Here is a 15,841-nt window from a genome sequence, read left to right as displayed (position 1 = left end):
CCTCTGCACACCAAGTGGATTTACAGGCGTCTCACCCAAGTAAAAGGGGTCATCACAGCACAACTGGGGCATTCCTGCCAAAACAGGCCACACTGCAGGGAATGACTGCCAAATCTCCATTTAACATTCAGCCCATTACAATGAAAGGTAACACTTAAACTAGGGACTTACTGAATTTTCATTAATTACTAATTAATGCCATCTTGAAGATACCATTCATAAAATTTAATTACTGCTTTAATATCCTTACTATTAAACATAAGCTATTTGTACCTGTGATTTATGCAGATATGCAGTTCCTACCTACCAGTTTTCAGCACCCTGATACAAATCAGAAGGACTCAGGTTTATTTGGACTTCGAAACTGGTTATGCCTAGTTCACACTACCTGATTTTTGGCAGATTTTTGGCGATAGAAACTCGGCTCTCAATCGCTGCGTGTGAACTGCTCAACAACTCGATCCGAGCACTCGGCGATCGAAGAGAGATTTCTAGCTTGTCAAATATCTGGATCCAAGTCGCACAACTGGCAATGAGTGGGGTGGGACAGGGGCATAATATACTGTAGTTTATATCAGAATACATCGGGACACACAGTTTTACAGTATTTCTGACCTTATCATTCTCTGCAAAACATAACACCAACATTGCATTGCAAACAACGTTACATCAGCGCACAAACTTTGATCGCTCGCTACTTGTTGACGTGCATTTTTGGACGTGGTATCATTAAACCTTTCGTCACTTCTTGCGTGTGTTTTCATGACAAAACGTAGTTTGGGAGACCAGAGAAGCTCGCCTGCGATTCCAGTTGGTGATAGATCGTGTAGTGTGTGACCCCCTATTGCCGATCAGTCGTGTAGTGTGAAAGCCACACCGACTTGAAAGACTCCCGATTACAAGAGATCCAGTTGTGTAGTGTGAACTGTACAGCGACCTGACGACTTGGAAAGTTGTGTAGTGTGAACTTGGTATAAGGTAGCTGACCTGCCATCTAACAAGCGTGTTAAATGTGTTATAATACTACGTACCAAATGCACAGTTAAAAAATAAATAAATAAATAGGTAAGAAACCAACAGTTAAATAAAGACAAATAACCCAGTTTTCTGAATAAGCTGTAAATATTTGATTCAGTATTTGCTTCCATTGATTCATTTAATTCAGCAATTGTGCAGTTTTGCATTGTTTGTTTTGGGTAACAAACGAGTGTTTATTATATATTTTAGCTCAACTTTTTAGCTTACATTCTTTTATTTACTCCAACTTGTCTCATTCTTGAACAGTAGAGACAGCAGAAAGCAGAGAACTATTATATACTTTTATTTATTATTCTTTTAGAGCTACAGCAACTATGCTATCAATCACTATGGGTTCAAGGGGTTTTGTTTACCTAAGAATATTATAATTTTATAGTTTGAGCTATAGACTATAGGAGGATAAAAACTTTTTATTCAGAAAACAACTTTAGCACATTTTTTGAATCCCTTTGTGGACACTTATTTCTGCTGTGTTGTTTATTTTCGTAATTAACATCAGACTTCATCAAACATCAGTGCAAGGACGTGGGTGGACTCACAGAGACAGCCTGAATATGTTTATTTACAAAAATACCAGAATAGCACAAGAACAAAACACAGTATTAAGGACAAGGACAGGGGTGAACAAAGGCTTAGATAGATGGATGGATGGATGGATAGATAGATGGATAGATGGATGGGTAGACAGACAGATAGTTGGATGGATGGATGGGTAGACAGATAGTTGGATGGATGGATGGATGGATAGACAGACAGATAGTTGGATGGATGAATGGATAAACAGACAGACAGACAAATAGTTGGATGAAGAGATAGATAGATAGATAGATAGATAGATAGATAGATAGATAGATAGATAGATAGATAGATGGATGGATGGATGGATGGATGGATGGATGGATGGATGGATGGATGGATGGATGGATCTCCTCTTTTTACTTTAACAATTCAACAGAATTAACAAATCAACGATTCCTGTTTTTGTATTATTATTTATTATGCCTGCAACACACTCAAAAAGGTGGTAAAAGAGGTAGAGGTAAAAGGTAAAATAAGGCTAATCTTTTACAAGTAACACTAATCTTGAAGATTCCACAATTAGCATTTTAACTAGTATCAGATGAAATCATAAAGACTGATAATATAATATGTATAAAATGAGCATCCACCAAAGGCTTAGTCTTTGCAAGCAATCAGTATTGTTTGAGAATCCGTCATGCTACGTGACTGACATATCCACATGGGCTTGTAAGTACGTTGGAAAATCATTGTCACTTAACACATTCCACTACGAGCACAGACTGTTAACTTCAATTTCCAAAAAAAGCACTGTCACTTTTATTTCTGCTGTGTTGTTTATTTTCTTAATTCACATCAGCCTTCATCAAACATCAGTGTAACTCTGCGCATAAGGACATGGGTGGGTGGGTGGATGGATGGATGGATGGATGGATAGATGGATAGATGGATAGATGGATAGATGGATAGATGGATAGATAGATAGATAGATAGATAGATAGATCAGTTTTTTTAACTTTAACAGTTCAACAGAATTAACAAATCAATGCTTCCTGTTTTTGTATTATTATTTATTATGCCTGCAACACACTCAAAAAGGATTCACAATTAGCAGTTTAACTAGTATCAGCTGAAATTATAAAGACTGATAATATAATATGTATAAAATGAGCATCCACCAAAGGCTTAGTCTTTGCAAGCAATTGGTATTGTTTGAGAAACTGTCATGCTACGTGACTGACATATCCACATGGGCTTCTAAGTACGTTGGAAAATCATTGTCACTTAACACATTCCACTATGACCACGGACTGTTGATTAGCTCAAGTCTGGTGTACAGCAAGAATGGGCAGAAATTCCACTTGCAAAACTGCAACAATTAGTTGCACTGTCACCTCACAGCAAGAAAATCTTGGGTTTGACTCCTAGGTGGAGCGGTCCAGCTGCTACAATTGCCCTGTGTGTGTGTTTGCCCTGTGATGGATTGGCGACCTGTCCAGGCTGTTTTCTACCTTTTGCCCAGTGAATCGTATTCATCACAATGCTGAATAACTTTGGTTACATTCATGACAGAACAGGTAGTTACCGGTTACACAAGATTCATACAGTTCAAGTCTTTTAATGTCAAACACAGTCATGGGAGGAAACCGGAGCTCCTGGAGGAAACCCATGCAGACACAGGGAGAACATTCAAACTCCACATAGACCACTCCATCTGGGAATCTAACCCAGGACCTACTTGCTACCCACTGAGCCACCGTACCACCCCACAACCCTGCATAAAGCGGTAATAAAACATACAATGAATCACTGTGTTCCCAAAAGATTAAAAAGTATAATTAATAGGAAAGCTGATGTGAGCCATTGGTAAATAGCCTCTGTACCAGCCTTTTTAAGAGTGTTGCAGGTACTAGGATTAAGTTCATTATTAAAAACACTTTAAATCTCTCATTGGCCCTTTGTCTGTTAAATAAAAATTGAGGTGAATTAATAAATCACAGATTTCAGCCCAAAATGTCTAGAAATTGGGTCTGTAACAATTTGAAGGGGTGTTAAAATATTAAGCATTTTATCAGCTCCACTTACCATATAGGAGCATCTCTGCATGCTTCGTTAGCCCCCTTTCATGCCCTTGTTAAATGGTCAGGACTCTCCCAGGACGACAACAGCAGATATTATTTAGGTGGTGGATCATTCTCAGCACTGCAGTGACACTGACATGGTGGTGGTGTGTTAGTGTGTATAGGGTTGAGAATTATCCACCACCTAAATAATACCTACTCTGTGGTGGTCCTGTGGGGGTCCTGACCATTGAAGAACAGGGTGAAAGCAGTCTAAAAAGGTATGTAGAGAAACAAAGTGCCTCTGTATGGTAAAAGGAGCTGATAAAATGGACAGGAGGTGGTTTTAATGTTATGGCTGATCAGTGTATGTATAAATGAATAAATGAATGAAACATGGTATCTACCGTTGGGTGTGGCCTCCTGTTTGGATGCATACAGACCAGTATCTGCAGTATGCAAAGCATTCACCTTCATAGCAGCTGGCTGCTGTGTGTAAGAACCGCAAGAATTATGGGCCGGTTGATAAAAAGCGCTATTGGGATTACCGCACTGCAACACAGAGTCTGCCCTGTAATACGCACTGCAGCAAACCCCCAGCAACAGGAGGGGTGGGGAGGATACGAAGACGAGACGTCCGCATGAAATGAACAAATAAAGAAACTGAGATTGATTTGGGTGTCTGATATTAAAGTTTCTGTTTGATGTGATTGCAGACAGTATTCAGCTGACTGTGTGCATTGCTCTGACTGATCGCCCTGAGGAGTTCACTTTGGAAAAAAAAAATCAATTTTTTACTTCATATCTCTTACACACAGCCAGAAAAAAAAATGCAAGTTCATTCTCAGGCGGTGCTCCAATTTTTTGCCTCTTTGCACTCAATTTAGATATTCTTAATTTGCCTGTGCACTCTGGTGACCTTTGACTGCTGCATGGCATCCACGCTGGTCAATGAGAACCTCAGGCTGGGTTCACAATAGATTAATGTTAGCTAGTTAGATTAACCCTTGTGTGGTGTTCATAGTTTTGTTACTCAGCCAATGTTTTTTTAAATCAATACAGCCATAACTTAACATACACTATATTGCCAAAAGTATTCATGCACCCATCCAAATAATTGAATTCAGGTGTTCCAATCACTTCCATGGCCACAGGTGTATAAACCAAGCACCTAGGCATGCAGACTGCTTCTACAAACATTTGTGAAAGAATGGGTCGCTCTCAGGAGCTCAGTGAATTTCAGTCTGGTACTGTGATAGGACCACCTGTGCAACAAGTCCAGTCATGAAATTTCCTCGCTACTAAATATTCCACAGTCAACTGTCAGTGCAATTATAACAAAGTGGAAGCAATTGGGAAGGACAGCAACTCAGCCACGAAGTGGTGGCCACGTAAAATGACAGAGCGGGGTCAGCGGATGCTGAGGCGCATAGTGCGCAGAGGTCGCCAACTTTCTAAAGAGTCAATCACTACAGACCTCCAGACTTCATGTGGCCTTCAGATTAGCTCAAGAACAGTGTGTAGAGAGCTTCATGGAATGGGTTTCCATGGCCGAGCAGCTGCATCCAAGTGCAATGCAAAGCGTCGGATGCAGTGGTGTAAAACACGCCGCCACTGGACTCTAGAGCAGTGGAGACGTGTTCTCTGGAGTGACGAATCACACTTCTCCGTCTGGTAATCCGATGGACGAGTCTGGGTTTGGCGGTTGCCAGGAGAATGGTACTTGTCTGACTGCATTGTGCCAAGTGTAAAGTTTGGTGGAGGGGGGGTTATGGTGTGGGGTTGTTTTTCAGGATACCTATCTGTGAATTAACCATCCCTCATGCAGGCCAGCCAACCACTAGAGGAAGCAGTTGCACCAGCAACAAGGAACCCATTTGACCATTCCCTCTCTTAGACAAAGCCAACCGTGCTTTTGTGGCCACTCAGACAGTTGAAGCTGAAGTTATTTCACATCAATCCCTTTAAAGCATCTTTATGGACCTTATTTTGTGCACAGGAACTAGAAAGAGCCTTTTTCTGAACTGTTGGAAAATATAATTGTTAGCAAAAGACTGAAGCACTTGAATTTTGTTTTGCTATAAAGAGAGAGATTAAGAGAAGTGCCAGAAAGATATTGCAGCAGGCAGGGAACTGAGAAAATAAAAGACGGGGACACTTAAATTGTTGGTGTACTTCAGAAGACAGAAGAACTGAAAGAAAAAACAACACCACAATACACAGAACAGGCAGTTTGGGATTTGCTTCAAAAAAAAAAAGGAAAATTTAAGAAAATCTGTCCCGTTACAGTGTGTGTTTGAATAGGGGCTGTAAGTCAAACTGTGTCAGATGCTTGATGCCAAAAAAAGAGAACAAAAGATTCAGTGGTACCTTGAAACTTGCCATCAATTGGTTCTGGGAGTGGCATTGAGTTTCAATGTATTTTTTCCCATAAGAATGAATGAAAAACCTGTTAATGTGTTCTATGGTCCTGTGGAACTGCATATATTTTAGGCTAATGTAAAATAATGGAGTTGTTTTTGACACTTACACACTGAAAATAACACAAATATAATAGTAAAACACTGAAATACAATTAAAAACAGTTAAAAATCAATAAAAGAACAATAAAACCTGCACTTTACCTTTACTTTTTATTGTTTCCTTATGCTTCTTAATCGTGGAGATGCTTGATCTTGAAATACTGTATTCACATGAGAAGCGATGGCTGTGCTGTTATTTCCTATGGAGTGTGCCGGTGCACAAAACTTAACATGACTCATTGTACTAAAATGAGCGAGGAATTTTATAAGAAAGAGAATGGAGAGAATAAGGAGAGAACTTATGAGCAGTAATAATTAAGAGATGTTTAATGTTTGTGTCTTTTTTTTTAATACATTAAGTCACATTAAGCTTGTTTTACGATAACCGTTTTAGATTCGGGAAAGCTGATTCTCACAAATTCTTAGCACCCTGAGCTATAACACAAGTTTAAAAGTGAAACAGGAGGAGAATCCAGCTAATCACAGATACATGTGGACGCTTTCAGAGTGTATCTGATGGTTATTCCACTCAAATGCAGATTCGTCTCATATTCGCACTTTGATGATGTATTACTGCACTGCTCAAGCCAAGAGCTGGACAAAGCGGCGGTCGCTCACATGTTGAGTTTAAGGGAAATGTTGAGTTTAAGGGTACAAATTCAGAAGAGATTCAGGAAAAAATGCTAAGGAACTCTAACCCTAACCCTAACCTTAACCCTAACCTTAACCCTAACCCTAGAAAAGGCCAAGAATTTCTCGAAGAAGTCAATACATGCTTGCTTGATTACTGCAAAGCTTTTAACTCTGATGACCACACAAATTATGGAATGTCCTCAAGGAAATACAGTTTCACCAAGAACATATCAACGACTCATCCAGGAGTACACAAACCAACCCAGATGAGCATCTAATGAACTGCAAGCCTCGCTTGCCTCCGTTGAGGTCACTCTACACAATTTCACAATGAGAAATAGGCAAACATGGCATTCATTGGAGAGTTGCAAGGTGCAAAATGCTGTCCAAAAAGAACACAAAGGTGCCCCAAAACTTTAGGGATCTAAACAACTTTAGGGACAAACATCGAGTTACATCTGCCATAAAGCTAACACTACATTCCAATATGCAGTAAGTCGAATGTAGTGGTGGTAGTGTGATGGTCTGGGGCTGGACCTTATGTCTTCATTATTAGAATCATGAATTCTGCTCCTAAAAGAGTTTGTCTAACCATTAGCTTGGCCTAAAGCTCCAGCAGAACTTAATCATATCCAAAATCCCATTGAAATGCTGTATCAAGAACTTAAAAGGACAGTTTATGCTAGAAAAGCCTCCAATGTAGCAGAATTAATACAATTCCACAGAGAAGAGTGGACCAAAATGCAGGGTCAGTCCTACCTTGTATGTATTCAGCTATGCTGTAGGAGGCAATAAATATTTTATCAAGGATACAGCAGTGATTTGCTTTTTCATACACCTGAAATTGTTACGCTGTAAATCTCAGTGTATATGTCTGTAAATAAAGCTCTAATGTCTTAATACCAAACCCACCGCAATAGAAATTTATGCACTGTTGCAAAAACATCTACACTATTTTATACTGTATATTTTTAAACATGCCTTATTACATTTACTTGGGTAACATAAAAATACTGTACATCTATCTATCTATCTATCTATCTATCTATCTATCTATCTATCTATCTATCTATCTATCTATCTATCTATCTCTCTCTCTCTCTCTCTCTATCTATCTACTGTATCTATCTATACTGCCAAAAGTATTCGCTCATCTGCCTTAACACGCATATGAACTTGACATCCCATTCTTAATCCATAGGGTTTATTATGATGTCGGCCCATCCTTTGCAGCTATAACAGCTTCAACCTTTCTGGGAAGGCTTTCCACAAGGTTTAGGAGTGTGTTTATGGGAATTTTTGACCATTCTTCCAGAAGCGCATTTGTGAGGTCAGACACTGATGTTGGACGAGAAGGCCTGGTTTGCAGTCTCCGCTCTAATTCATCCCAAAGGTGTTCTATCGGGTTAAGGTGCAGGCCAGTCAAGTTCTTCCACACCAAACTCGCTTATCCATGTCTTTATGGACCTTGCTTTGCGCACTGGTGCGCAGTCATGTTGGAACAGGAAGGGGCCATCCCCAAACTGTTCCCACAAAGTTGGGAGCATGAAATTGTCCAAAATCTCTTGGTATGCTGAAGCATTAAGAGTTCCTTTCACTGGAACTAAGGGGCCGAGCCCAACTCCTGAAAAACAACCCCACACCATAATCCCAACCAAACTTTACACTTGGCACAATGTAGTCAGACAAGTACCGTTCTCCTGGCAACCGCCAAACCCAGACACGTCCATCAGATTGCCAGATGGAGAAGCGTGATTCGTTACTCCAGAGAACACGTCTCCACTGCTCCAGTGGCGACGTGCTTTACACCACTGCATCCAACGCTTTGCATTGCTCTTGGTGATGTAAGGCTTGGATGCAGCTGCTCAGCCATGGAAACCCATTCCATGAAGCTCTCTACGCACTGTTCTTGAGCTAACCTGAAGGCCACATGAAGTATGGAGGTCTGTAGCGATTGACTCTGCAGAAAGTCGGCAACCTCTGCGCACTATGCGCCTCAGTATCCGCTGACCCTACTTTGTCATTTTACGTGGCTACCACTTCGTGGCTGAGTTGCTGTCGTTCCCAATCGCTTCCACTTTGTTATAATAGCACTGACAGTTGACTGTGGAATATTTAGTAGCGATGAAATTTCACAACTGGACTTGTTGCACAGGTGGCATCCTATCACGGTCCTATCAAGCTCCTGAGAGCGACCCATTCTTTTACTAATGTTTGTAGAAGCAGTCTGCATGCCTAGGTGCTTGGTTTTATTATCTATTGGGGATGGGGATGATTGTGGGTTTTAGACTGGCTGATTGCAGCACTGAGAATCGATCCACCATTTATATTTTTTTAGGTGTGTAATGTTCTATATAATTGCGTAGTAATTTTTTCCTAATTTTTTTGGTAATTTTGACTGTTATTGTGACCTCTGCTGGCTGACTGATGGCACCTGCACAGAGTCGAGGAATAATGAGTTCATCAAGGTGTGTCCCACCATATACAAAGCTGATCCACATATGAACTCGTCTCGCTCACCTCAATCAAAAGTGGGGATCAGCATCAGTAAAGAGGAAGCGTAAAGCAATCAGGTAATTGGATACGACTAGATTGGGAGAAAAATTGGGGGGAAAAAAATTATGCTAACCCACTACCACTGGGATCCAGGATTTGATTCCCCAGTGGTGCTATCGGCTGATCAGGTGTCTACATACAGACACCTGATGGCTATGTCTGAGGAGGGTGTTTATGTAGATTGGCATCCTGTTCGGATTGCGTTACTAAAGCCAGACCTACCATGGCCCTGACCAGGATAAAGCGGGGGTAAAAAAAAAAAGTATTAATTAATAAAAATAAAAAAAAACAATATAAGTAAAACTAATATATATACACATACATACTTCTGCAGGTATTGTACAGTGTATCACAAAAGTGAGTACACCCCTCACATTTCTGCAGATATTTAAGTATATCTTTTCATGGGACAACACTGACAAAATGACACTTTGACACAATGAAAAGTAGTCTGTGTGCAGCTTATATAACAGTGTAAATTTATTCTTCCCTCAAAATAACTCAATATACAGCCATTAATGTCTAAACCACCGGCAACAAAAGTGAGTACACCCCTTAGTGAAAGTTCCTGAAGTGTCAATATTTTGTGTGGCCATCATTATTTCCCAGAACTGCCTTAACTCTCCTGGGCATGGAGTTTACCAGAACTTCACAGGTTGCCACTGGAATGCTTTTCCACTCCTCCATGACGACATCACGGAGCTGGCGGATATTCGAGACTTTGCGCTCCTCCACCTTCCGCTTGAGGATGCCCCAAAGATGTTCTATTGGGTTTAGGTCTGGAGACATGCTTGGCCAGTCCATCACCTTTACCCTCAGCCTCTTCAATAAAGCAGTGGTCGTCTTAGAGGTGTGTTTGGGGTCATTATCATGCTGGAACACTGCCCTGCGACCCAGTTTCCGGAGGGAGGGGATCATGCTCTGCTTCAGTATTTCACAGTACATATTGGAGTTCATGTGTCCCTCAATGAAATGTAACTCCCCAACACCTGCTGCACTCATGCAGCCCCAGACCATGGCATTCCCACCACCATGCTTGACTGTAGGCATGACACACTTATCTTTGTACTCCTCACCTGATTGCCGCCACACATGCTTGAGACCATCTGAACCAAACAAATTAATCTTGGTCTCATCAGACCATAGGACATGGTTCCAGTAATCCATGTCCTTTGTTGACATGTCTTCAGCAAACTGTTTGCGGGCTTTCTTGTGTAGAGATTTCAGAAGAGGCTTCCTTCTGGGGTGACAGCCATGCAGACCAATTTGATGTAGTGTGCGGCGTATGGTCTGAGCACTGACAGGCTGACCCCCCACCTTTTCAATCTCTGCAGCAATGCTGACAGCACTCCTGCGCCTATCTTTCAAAGACAGCAGTTGGATGTGACGCTGAGCACGTGCACTCAGCTTCTTTGGACGACCAACGCGAGGTCTGTTCTGAGTGGACCCTGCTCTTTTAAAACGCTGGATGATCTTGGCCACTGTGCTGCAGCTCAGTTTCAGGGTGTTGGCAATCTTCTTGTAGCCTTGGCCATCTTCATGTAGCGCAACAATTCGTCTTTTAAGATCCTCAGAGAGTTCTTTGCCATGAGGTGCCATGTTGGAACTTTCAGTGACCAGTATGAGAGAGTGTGAGAGCTGTACTACTAAATTGAACACACCTGCTCCCTATGCACACCTGAGACCTAGTAACACTAACAAATCACATGACATTTTGGAGGGAAAATGACAAGCAGTGCTCAATTTGGACATTTAGGGGTGTAGTCTCTTAGGGGTGTACTCACTTTTGTTGCCGGTGGTTTAGACATTAATGGCTGTATATTGAGTTATTTTGAGGGAAGAATAAATTTACACTGTTATATAAGCTGCACACAGACTACTTTTCATTGTGTGAAAGTGTGATTTTGTCAGTGTTGTCCCATGAAAAGATATACTTAAATATCTGCAGAAATGTGAGGGGTGTACTCACTTTTGTGATACACTGTACATTTGGATATATTTTAATCATTGGTTGGATCTGCTAAAACCTCTAGCTCACTGCAGCTCACTGCACACACAATGACAGAGCGGAAAGGTCGATCCGCCGTCCACACGTTTCGTCATTACCCAAAGATACATTCTCTAAGACAGGATGTGTGCCGACCCAACAGGAAATCAATGACACTTATCTGCAAAGTTGCAAAGGCCAGGACACGACTCGACTTCCTGACTGGTTTGCACCTACATGTTTGAGTATTTGATTTATAGTGATAGGCTGCAGCAGATCCTTTATTGGAGAAGGCTGTTTCTGAACATTCACAGTTCAGCAGCAGTCGACATTGATGTTTGCTAAAGGGCACGGGGCTAAATTAAGTGTTAAAGAGTCAATTGCGGCCATGCACTTGCGATTTTAAATGAGTAATTCGAAAAAGTAATTTGTGTGAATGTGTAGCTGGTACAAGCACTGAAACCAGGCAGGATCAGATTAAAAGTCTAATCGTATAATTATAAACCATTTAAATAATTAATGTAAAATAATATGTAGTTTAATGTTCTTTATCACATTTAAACACATAATTTTACACACGCTTTCCACTAATTACCAATACAATATAATCTATTAACATTTATGACCCCAGAACTGATATTTTCCTCATATTTAACCTTTAAATGGTCTCCAGTATAACATTATTGACCTGCTGAAAATCACCAAGACCAGAAAGCTTCAAGGAACAGAGTGAAAATATGGCTCTTCAAAAATAGTCATGACAACGAGAAAGATCAATAACTTTACCACTGATGGAGAAGATGTTGGAGTGGTGGACAGCTTTTGTCTACTTGGATCAATGGTTAACAGCAAAGCATCCACCAAGGCTCTTGAGCAAGATGAGGATGAGCAAGGCTCTGAACCCTTAATTGCTTAGAATGCTAAGTGCTATACACCGATAAGGCATAACATTAAAACCACCTCCTTGTTTCTACACTCACTGTCCATTTTATTAGCTCCACTTACCATATAGAAGCACTTTGTAATTCTACAATTATTGACTGTAGTAAGGACCCCCACAGGACCACCACAGAGCAGGTATTATTTGGGTGGTAGATCATTCTCAGCACTGCAGTGACACTGACATGGTGGTGGTGTGTTAGTGTGTGTTGTGCTGGTATGAGTGGATCAGACACAGCAGCGCTGCTGGAGTTTTTATATACCGTGTCATGCAGAGAAACAGATGGACTACAAACAGTAATTGTAGAACTACAAAGTGCTCCTATATGGGAAGTGGAGCTGATAAAATAAACAATGTGTGTAGAAACAAGGAGGTGGTTTTAATGATATGGCTGATCGGTGTATGTAAAACAGGAGGAAAATCCAGCTAAACACAGACACATGTGGAGCTATCAGAGTGAATTTGACGGTTAATCCACACAAATGCAGATTTGTCTCATATTCGCACTTTGATGACGTTTTATTGCACCGCTCAAACCAAGTGCTGAACAAAGCAGCAGTTCATTGTTAATTTGCAATTAAATAAATACATGTTTTTAAAAAGGCTGAACATGTCAAATTTGAAGGGAAACGTCGGGTTTAAGGGTACAAATTTCTCCACATAGGGCATAGAGTTTTAAAGATTTTGAGTTTAGGGGATGTCGAGTTACAATGTACCACTGTACTGATACCAGAGACTCTACACTGTCCTACACTGCCCATAACAAACATGCCCTGAATTTCTCTTGGTCACTAGTGCTTTGTAATATGGGTTTAGATAACTTAGTATTTCAAATGCATTACATTACGTAACAAGGTGTTGAGCTTTTACATAAGTCCCTTTTATGTAACATGTTTTTTCTCCTGAAATTATCCAGTCTGACAAACAACAATAATAGAGGGAATCACAAAGTACGCTTTTATATTTTTTAAGCACTGTATTTACGTTCAAGGTCAATATTATACCAGTAAGCTGTTTCTGGACAACTGGGCATTGTGAAAATTTCCTTTATAGGTATCTAGTGGCATTAAAATCCTGCCCAGTGTGTGCTATAAATATCTTGTACACACAAGCAGATTGTAAAGATGACACATGGCTAATGGGCCATTTAACTTTCTCTCATTGTGTAATGCAGCCTACCAGAACAGTTTATATAACCAACATAACTGTATTTTGTAAATATAAGTCCACAGAATGGGTCTGGCATGTTTGCCACTCTGTTACATCATACAACACCCATACAATTATTAAAAATTAAATACAATCTTTTGTATATTTTCCCTTTCTTCAGGGTTTCCACTAATTTTCCATCATTGGTGAGTAGTATTGTTATGCACTTTGTGTTTTTTTTAATACGCTCAGCGTATAATTGTCGTTGTTACATTTTTTTGTTTCAAAATACTCCACACATTCTCTATTGGGGACAGGTCAGGACTGCAGGCAGGCCAGTCCAGTACCCGTACCCTCTTCTTCCGCAGCCATGCCTTTGTAATGTGTGCAGCATGTGGTTTTGCATTGTCTTGTTGAAAACTGCACAGACGTCCCTGGAAAAGATGACGTCTTGAAGGCAGCACATGTTGCTCCACGATCTCAATGTACTTTTCTGCATTAATGCTGCCATCACAGAAGTGTAAATGACCTTTGCCAAGGGCACTGACACAGCCTCATACCATGACAGACCCTGACTTTTGGACTTGTTGCTGATAACAGTCTGGAGTCTTTGGAATGCTCATTCATCACGTTTACACTGTGTGATGGTCCATCCTAAATGCCTCCGAGCCCAGAGAAGTTGACGCCGCTTCTGGACATGGTTAACATAAGGCTTTTTTTTTGTGCACAGTAAAGTTTTAAGTGGCATTTGTGCATGTAACTCTGTATTGGAGTGCTTGACAAAGGTTTGCCAAAGTAATCCCTCACCCATGTGGTTATATCAGCTATTGTTGAGTGGCGGTTCTTGATGCAGTGCCGTCTGAGGGATTGAAGATCACAGGCGTTCAGCATAAGCTTGCATCCTTGGACTTTATGCACTGAAATTCCTCCCTATTCCTTAAATGGTTTAATGATATTATGCAGTAGAGGGAGAAATATGCAAATCCCTTCCAATCTTTCTTTGAGGTTCATTGTTTTTAAACATTTCAATCATTTTCTCACACATTTGTTGACAAACTGGAGATCCTCTGATCATCTTTGCTCATCAAAGACTCAGCCTTTCCTGGATGCTGCTTTTGTACCAAACCATGATTACAATCACCTGTTGACATCACCTGTTTGAAATCACATTATTATTTAGTTTTTACACCTCATTTCTAGCCCTAAATTGCCCTCGTCCCAACTTTTTTTTGGAAAGTGTTGCAGGCCTGAAATGCAGGAATGGAGGTATATTAATCAATAAAATGAAGTTGAGCAGACAAACATGAAATATCTTGGGTTCAAACTGTCTGCAATCAAATAAAAGTCAAAGTAAATGTAAGAAACACTGCATTTTTATTCTATTAGCATTTTCCATACTGTCTTAACTTTTTTCAATTTAGGGTTTAAAATAAGTCTGGTCAAGGGGCCCTACATGATAACAACAGATGGCTATGGTCAGTAATTGTGTACCAACAAAGTTCCATTGCATAAATAATAATCAATAAAATGTACTGTGCTTTTGATCTCAAATTTAAGTAACCAGTAAATCCCATTTCCTGATTTCCTGTAATACACTATGGACAGGACTTGTTTTATTTATCATGTTACACCAGTTTTAGCATCACTTTACTGGCTCAAAGTTTATTTTGGTGTTCTACATACAGTCTTATTGATTTTCCTAAAAGCTCCTATTGGTTGGGTTTCCTCTTACCTGCCTACATTCAGTTTCAACAGCCCATTCAGTTAAAACAAAGGGTTATTAAGCCACTATCACACATATTTTACTTTTTTTGGTCCAAATAATAAAAAAAAAAGTTAATTAAGGAAACATTTAATTGCAGAAATGCTTAATTAATTTTATGTTATATTTAAAATGATGTTTTAAGGGGGTGGAAAGTACAGTGCTGCAGCAGGTAGTGCCCTGCACATAGTGTTTGTATGATAGGTCATACATCTGTGTCAGTGTTTTTAAATTATGTTAATTTATTTTTATTATTATTGTTATTATTATTAGGGATGTAACGATGCACTACAAGACAGTTAATAACCGATTAAAAAAATTCCATGATTCAAATCAATATGACATGTAAAATGAATTGATATTCACTTTAAACAGCAGAGGGCACTGGCACTATACACCTCGCCTGGTTGACGTCAGTGGCGCTATATGCCTGCTTGCCAGATTCGGGGTTTTTCAGCCAAATTGGGCTTAATTCAAAATTGTTTTGCATAGTTTGTACCCACCTCAGAAATAAAAGGGCATTCATTATTTAGATTAATAAAAGATAATCACAAATACAGTATTTAGTTTCTTTTTTTAAGTGAAATAATAAAAGGAAACACATACAGGTGTTCAGTACAATGAAGTTATTTTTCCGCATATCCCAGCTTTTGGAAGCTAGGGTCAGCCATTCTA

This window comes from Trichomycterus rosablanca, chromosome 19, assembly GCF_030014385.1.
Source record: "Trichomycterus rosablanca isolate fTriRos1 chromosome 19, fTriRos1.hap1, whole genome shotgun sequence".
Taxonomy (NCBI): Eukaryota; Metazoa; Chordata; class Actinopteri; order Siluriformes; family Trichomycteridae; genus Trichomycterus; species Trichomycterus rosablanca.
The sequence above is the reverse complement of the archived record's forward strand: the minus strand, read 5'-3'. Positions refer to the sequence as shown.